Genomic DNA, 6,000 nt, shown 5'->3' on the forward strand with positions numbered 1-6,000 from the left:
ATGACTCATGGAAGAATCCTACTTGTAAAAACATGTCTGAGACTGTTCACCTATAGAATATTTAACGAAGGATAAAATAACATATTATCATAAATCGATCACTTTGTTTCAGTTGGTGGTAAAGAGTAAAGTGATAAAACAGACTGAACTTGAACCGTCTGCCTACAATGTCATTGCGATATGTGATGAATTGATGATTCACAATATTTATTGTAATAATTAATAACAATTTCTAGGATAATTATTGTTAATACAACTTACAATACAGTTGTTTAAAAGTGGTACAATTACCACTGTCTACAATCTCTCTTTGTGTAAAGCTTATTTAAAAATTTCAAACTCAGTACTCCTATATAATGCAAATGTTGATTAATGTGTTTGAAAATTAAAACCCAAGGGTTCTTGGAGTAGTTGCAACAAACTTTTAGTTGGTAGATTATTTAATGCTTCATAAAAATAACAGTTAAATCCAGATAAACACTATAATGATTTCTTCATTTAACAATGGTGTAAACAATGAAACCGGAAGCATTAAATTCTGTGTTAATGGCCTTTTTATTTTGTTATAATTACTTACAGATTTCTATTCAATAAGAATCTTCCCATGATAGAGCTCCATGTTGGGAGTAATTGTCCCTTTATTTATTACACATTAAAATAAAAAATGTCTTCTTGAATTTTCATGTGAAAATCAAATAACTAGTGGGATCACTTTAATTATCATTACTGTTTATTTATTGTTATTCATTCCCACCAAACTGGCATTCAGCGAGCAAATAGAAAAAACATGTATAAGGGGGAGGGGGGGGGGGGGGGGAAGGGAGGTGCACGGCATCCAGGCCTGATTTATTTATTACTACAGATATTTCTGTTAAGTAATGATAATTTAAAAGCATCACTTTTTAAAATTAATTTTATTATTCGCCCACTATTCACTAAGTATTTTAATGATGATTATTATAATATTAAAAAACATTTTCGTCTTAAAGTACAGAATACACAGGGTGTATTAAAAATGGCGTATAATATTTACATCACAAGATTCTAATAAACTAGGCAAAAATGAATAGGGAATTTTTCCATTTTTGAATTTTTTATAAATACAGTTTAAAATTTGTAATGAAATGTGTAAGAAATATAAATATATACGCATTAAATGTAATGTTTTAAGTACTTGTAACATTTTAAATTTATCTAGTGTTTAAGAATACGTGGGAGGATTGGGGGAATTATTTTGCTTTCCAAGAAAAACTGTGGAATTCCCTATTCATTTTTGCCTAGTTTATATACAGGTAAAACACTCTAGTACCAATTTACTGTTAATCCTCTGTTCATAGAGAAATTTTTAGCCGTCAAGTTGAATTTAAGGATTTTTGAACTTTCCCATTGAAAAGTGTGTTGGTAGACCGATCACACACTTTCCGGTCAAATTACGTCCGGTTTATGGTTTAAGAATCCGGTTAATTTCTCAAACCTAAACTTCTTTGCAATATTCCTCGGCATGGGCATAATGTTCGGATTGACCGACGAAGGACGCCGATAGTTTTTAGAGCGGGAACGGTAAAATTTAAGAATCGGTGTGCATGGCTTAAATATTTACATTTCGCGACGTAAGATTGCGAGATTTGGACATGAATGCTTGATGATGATTCTGAATCTGAATGACAGCGATGACAGTTAATATTTGGTGGAAAAAGCAAAATTTACAAAGCTACTCATGGTCATGATGATGCTTGATCGCATCTACCACTCATCAAGACAAAGAATAGTGTATAAAAGTTTGCGTTTGCATCAGTTTCATAGTTTTTCATCGTCTGTTATATTGATTTTTCATTAAAAAACAGTTTTTTTCAAAACTAAATTGGTTGACTCAACTGAGCAGAAAGCGTTTACGATCGAAAGATATTTTCGCGACGGTCGTAAAGTCAACAAAGGGTCCTAATTACCGCAACATTGTTTGCAAGAATTTCAGCTTAAGTTTCCACTAGTTGTAGTTGATTTATAAATAATTTCAAAAGAATCTAGATCGTAGGCTGAACTTGTTTTGACAAACTGTAGGCATAACAAGAAAAAAGGTTCCGGAAAGCCACCAAAGCCACCAAGACGTACTCCAGAATTTGCCGATACAGTTGAGGAACTTATGGAAAATGAACTTGCCTCCGTCATTTATCTCAACAAGTGAATCTTTCTGTGGAAACGTGCCATTCAATATTAAAAAAACTATTAGCTACTTGATCCGACACAAAGACTTTGTGTTTTGTAAATGGTTTTTAAACACAATGTACAATGATCATGACTCTACACAAAACTTTCTTTACTGATGAAGCTTGGTTTTATAAGATAGGATAATATGTGAATTCACGAAATATTCGAACATGGAGTGCAGAAAGTCCCCTTTATAGCCAAAGAAACTTGGTGTGTAGGTAGGACCAAGTTTCTTTGAAGATACTAACCCACGTCATTGCAAGAAAACGAAATTAAGATGAAAATAATTTTGGGTAATATAACTGCAGTTTGGTATAGGGAGGAAATCATAAAACCATTTTTTGAAGAATTGAGTGATGATGAAGTGCAAGGGGGAGAGAGGAAAGAAGATGAAGCAATACCTCGTTGTCCTCAAAACACTTTGGATGCATTATGATACTTCATTGATAATAATCGACTCGTCAGTTGAAATAGAGAAATTCTATGGCCTCTACGTTCATGTGAAGGAACTCCTTGCGATTTCTGTCTCTGCCCTTACCTAATCATCTATGCGCCGCATTATTCGGAATTGCATCTTATATTTTTTCCCAGAAGCTATAAAATGTGTTGCCCAAAACTGAAGCAATGTACCTACTAAAGCAAATAAATATATTCAACTTTTTCAAATAACTTTTTTTATACCGGTCGCTAAAAAGAATGGGTACAGCTAAATATGTATTTTCAGAACGGTTTAGCAGAGCTCTTTGAAATTTGGCACAGTTTAGGTGTTTAAATTCCATCATCTGAGGTTTTTCAATTTTCTAACATTTATTTTGAAGATAAAACCGACATAAAATCACCTCTTGGAAATGCTGAAAATAATGAAGTAAACTTGTAAACTTGATCACAATTATTCAAAATTATTATGCCACTGGGTAGTAAAAGACAAATGTCAAAATCTTTTTTAATATTTAAAGTAAACGAGATCAAAACTGCACATTATCTTCAAATCTAAAAGGTATAGAATTTTTTAATTATGTTTGTCATTATTTTCTAACATCACTTGATATTGCCCCAGTGAGTTGTTTCGCGAATTTTGGGGACCCAGTAAAAAGACATCATGTACGATTCGTTAATAGTAGTTTATTTAACGAGTTCGCGTGTAATTTGGGCTTTTTTGGCATGCGTGGGCCAGTTTAAAACTCGAGTGAAACGAGAGTTTTAAAGGCCCACGAGAGCCAAAAAAAGCCCAAATTACACAAGAACGAGTTGAATACAACGTTTTTTTGTTCGACGAGTCCCCCAAAGGCTCCAAATCGCTGAAAATCTTTAAAATTAGCTTGACGTTTCGTTTTGACAAGTTGTCAAATTTATCAAAATCCGTTCACATAGGAGAAAATTCTCAAATTCTGACAGTGTCGAACAAAAAAGGTTGTTAAGAGTACTAACCAAAACTAAAACAAGAAGTATTGCATTGCATTAAAAAAAATAGTGTGAGATCATAGCTCAAAAATTGTTGACGTAATGAACAAGTGTAGCAACTTAAAATAAGTATTATGAGAAATAAAAATCGACTTGTTTCAGCATTTTCGACAAATGTTATCAGTTTTGAAATTACTGAATTCATTCCATAAGTAGTTTCCGTACAACGTATATCATTCAGAGTAGAGGGTCTTTTTGTGCTTCGCCCACTTGCAGACCTCAACTTCGTCTCGGTCTTCAATATCTCTGGACTTAACACAAAAATACTCACTTCTACTCTTAATGATATAATCTACTATTTTAAAGCAGTTTTTATTAAACTCCTCACAAGTAATCAATAAAGTTTGAAAAAATGTTTTCTTGTAGAAGAAGACACGTAATTGAAAAGAATCTTCGATAGGAAACCTTATCCTGGTGATGGAGGCACATGGCCATACCATTGTGGGTCACAGGCCAATTTATGAAGCAGCTTTTTTTCCTTATTCTGTACCTTTTCCTTGACAAGTTTCAGTCTTTGTTTTTTCATTAATGTTTGCAGAATATGGAAGATGGCAGAGACATATTTTCATTTCATTTCATTTCATTTCATTTACAAAGCTTCCAACAATTAATAAATAATTAATATATTTTATGTAGGTACTTATAACCAAGCTTGTCGTCATCTCGATGTTATAAATTAATGACTATGAAGAACTTTGTTTGAAAAAATAAAGACAAATTGGACATATCAAATCAACTGCCTATTGAAACTGAGATAACCTGACAATCAGTAGATTTAAATCTAGTGCTTTTCACGTATTATGGTACTCGTAATGTTAAACTAACCACAGGTGGCGACACCTGTGAGCATAATTATCTTCTACCTAAAAAAAAAAAAAAAAACAGAAAAGATTGGCTCATAACTATCTACTACGTGCTATGTGGTACATAAAATTGATTGTTGTTTTCAAGAAAAAAATTGTGGAAGAGAGTACAATAACAAACAACAGTTTTACAAAAAAACGTGCATTTAATAGGTATGTTTAATTTTTATTATTACTATTGTAAAATGTTAGGAATACATATTGAAACGCTTTTGGAAAGCACTTTGTAGTACATATAATCTTAGTCAAATGAATAATTTGTTTCCTATTTTGAAATTGATTAAATTTAATTTAGCACGATAAAAAATATGTAAAACAATTTTCGAAATGTTCTGAATGTTATTTAGAATTCCATACCTTATTGTCATTTTTCTCGTGAGCAGTTCTTAATTAGGATGTCCCTAGTAATTAGCTGATTAAAACGTAACACGTAACTGAAAACTAGAAAACACTCGCTGCAACCTTTACAAATTCTCAAAACCTGACAAACAAACAAAAAAGTATACTAAATTACGTAGATTTAGTATTTCGTTAATACGTTATTGTCTTAAAGATGTGGAACATGACAGGGCTTCGCAACGCTTCCGTTCCTATTTTTTCAATTTGTTGTTTTTTTTTTGTCTTACCTGAAATTAACAATAGTGGAGCATTATTTTGTTCAATGTGATGATTTAAAAAAAACACTGTACCTAATGTAGCATTAATGTAATTTACGGAATGGGCTTTGAACCGGCATTTATGTTGTTTCCAAATTGGCGATGAATATTGGCTAAATTTGGCGTTTCTTTTAAAATTCATAATTGGGTTTGATTGAGTGGAAACAAATTAGCAAAGGTAGATTTGGACCTTCCACCGACTCCCATACAAAAAAAAAATGCGTGGGTTTAATCAAATGCCGGTCGGTTCCGAACAAATCAAATTACACATATGGGTCGGACATTGGCAAACGTAAAAAACTCACCCTAATGTAGCAGAATAATCCAACACGCAATAATAATTTACACAACACTGAACTTGCGTATCCACCAAAACCATTTAGAACTTCCACGTAATTAAACAATCCATTTTAGAACAACAAATTGAAAATCTCAAACTTGCCTCCGTAATTTGCGTAAAATGTACATCTAATTTTATCGGGTTTAAACACGAATTGGCTTAATGTTTATTCTGGATCACATTACACATTAACGCGTGTTGAAAGTCAGAGACATGTTGACACAGACCTCCTTCTCAGACGCACAAGTTCGAACTGTTATTCGCGCTTGCCCACAGGTCCCATCCAGTTTCCCCTTCTTCACTGAAAGACACCCCACTCTATAGTATTATAGATATTTTATATATGGCCAATTCCGAGTTTACACCCTGAATTTTTATCAGGTACGGTGTGCTATTCGACATCATACCTACCTGTTCTACCAAGAAGTCGGCTTTATTACGGCTGTAAAAATTTTATGCTACAAAATCGTAACTT

The 6,000-nt window shown here is 32.8% G+C and overlaps 1 protein-coding gene across 2 annotated transcripts in view; it reads right to left on the minus strand.

Moving 5' to 3' along the window:
* The window catches only part of LOC138124421 (discoidin domain-containing receptor 2-like), a 51,880-nt gene extending 46,088 nt beyond the window's left edge, over positions 1–5,792 (minus strand). The window contains exon 1 of one of the 2 annotated variants that reach the window (XM_069039463.1): positions 5,491–5,792. The gene's annotated coding sequence lies outside the window, so the exon portion shown is untranslated. The remainder of the gene's footprint in view (positions 1–5,490) is intronic. The other variant, XM_069039467.1, reaches the window with a different exon arrangement.
* Between the last annotated feature and the right edge of the window lie 208 nt (positions 5,793–6,000).

Source organism: Tenebrio molitor, chromosome 1 (assembly GCF_963966145.1).
Source record: "Tenebrio molitor chromosome 1, icTenMoli1.1, whole genome shotgun sequence".
NCBI lineage: Eukaryota > Metazoa > Arthropoda > Insecta > Coleoptera > Tenebrionidae > Tenebrio > Tenebrio molitor.